Here is a 1,964-nt window from a genome sequence, read left to right on the forward strand (position 1 = left end):
GTGTCAGGAAGAGTCGTACCCCACCATGAGTCAAGTGTAAGGACAATAAATAGCTACCGGTGATTGAGCACATAGGCCAAGCTTGGCATGGATCATCTCATTGGATCATCTCATTGGATCTTTATGACAACCCCAAGAATTAGCAAAATTAGAATTCAATATTCAGTTGGTAATATTATCACAATTATTGTCATCTTATTTTACTGACAAGAAAGTGAAGTACAGAGAGGCTAAGTAACTTGTCCAAGATAATGCAACCAGAAGAAAGAAGGCTGCCCATACTCTTAATTATTACATTATTCTTTCTCCGATAGCTAAAAATATGTCAACAGATAGAAGTGATGGGCTTTTTGTCCAACATTGTAGCGAGGCTGAATGGTAGCAGCTGCTCTCTGAACTTTGCTATGCTGCCCAAGGATGATGAGAAGAAAGAAGAAAAATGCCAGAAAGTCGGCCAAGAAAAACAAAGATATGGTGAAAAAATCTGGGGGCAAGGCCAAAACAAGAAGTGGTCCAAAGACATTTTAGAACAAGCTCAATAACCTAGTCTTGTTTGACAAAGAGATACATGACAAACTCTGTAAGCAAGTTTCCAACTATAAGCTCATAGCCTCACTGTCATCTCTGAGAGACAGAAGATTAGCAGTTCTCTGGCCAGGGCAGCCTTTCAGAAGCTCCTTAGTAAAGGACTTATTAAGCTGGTTTCAAAGAACAGAGCTCACGTAACTTACACTAGAAACACCAAGGGTGGAGATGCCCCAGCCACTGGTGAAGATGCATGAACAGGTCCCTCCAGCTGTACATTTTGAAAAATAAAACTTTATTACATAAAAAAAGAAAAAGAATTGATGGCTCTATTATAACAAAGAAAAATTTAGTGAAGTTAAAGGAAAGTTTCTATATTAAGATTTTTTTGATCACAAAGTGTAAGATAAGAGTTTTTGTTGCTGTCACTAAGTTCAATGAGAGTGGCATGAAACAGCTCTTGTGGTCTTAGGCTGTGTTAACTCTAACAAAGTATGAGGAACAAAGAAGATGGCAGACTTGAATTCAGCAGCCACACTCAGAGCACTCTTTAAAAACACCAAACTTTAAAAAATTAAAAGATGACCCATTGATAGCATTAAAGAAAAATTTGAAAAGAAACATATGCCAGAAATTGCAGTCCCCACTGCAATTACTGATTTTAATTTTTTTCATGTTATTTCCAAGTAATATTTCACAAGCAGATACATTTTAATGCAATCATGTGTATAAGCTATTTTGCATTTTCTTTCCCACATACCACACATAATCATTTTAATTATCATTTTTGGAGGCTGAATAATTTTCTGTCATGTTGATGCACCATAATTTACTAAACCAAATTGTTGGGTACTTAGCCTGTTTGCATTTTATTTCCATTATGGGGAAATGTCATTTTGATCAATTGGAATTTTATCTTTTCTGTGTGGGATGTATTATGGTTGTCTAAATATAGCTCCAGGCTGGTTATAGAATTTTTCAGAGCCTATAGAATAGAAAAGGAATGATAGAACATTTCTACATTTATTCTTCATTAGCCAATGATTTTTCTGTTAGTGACTTGTACCATGCCTGAGTAAAGGAACCTGGAGTCAATGACAATTATCCCAAAGGTTGTCTTAATTTGTGAAGACCAAATCACAGCAATATCTTTGGGGAAAGAGATAAATATGAGTTTCTTTAGATGAGAGTAACTGCAGCAGTAATGTGGGAAATGGGTGATCAGTTAGTGGGAAATATTGGTCTGGTCTGTAAAAATCAGTAAATAGGAAAGACTGAAAATTATTTCACTCCTTGAGCAAATTGAGCTTGACCGTGGTTTTTCCCAAAGCCATACCTTCTCTTGTCTATCTGGTGAACTTTAATTCCTTTCTTAAGAGTCAGCTTACCAGTCACCATCTTTGTGAGTCTTTCCTTCTCCTTTCCAGCACAGAACTCTG

The 1,964-nt window shown here is 36.4% G+C and overlaps 1 pseudogene; it reads left to right on the forward strand.

The window, feature by feature from the left end:
• The first annotated feature begins 417 nt into the window (after nt 1-417).
• Nucleotides 418-782, forward strand: LOC132488079 (small ribosomal subunit protein eS25-like; annotated as a pseudogene).
• The last annotated feature ends 1,182 nt before the right edge of the window (nt 783-1,964 follow it).

This window comes from Mesoplodon densirostris, chromosome 4 (assembly GCF_025265405.1).
Source record: "Mesoplodon densirostris isolate mMesDen1 chromosome 4, mMesDen1 primary haplotype, whole genome shotgun sequence".
Taxonomy (NCBI): Eukaryota; Metazoa; Chordata; class Mammalia; order Artiodactyla; family Ziphiidae; genus Mesoplodon; species Mesoplodon densirostris.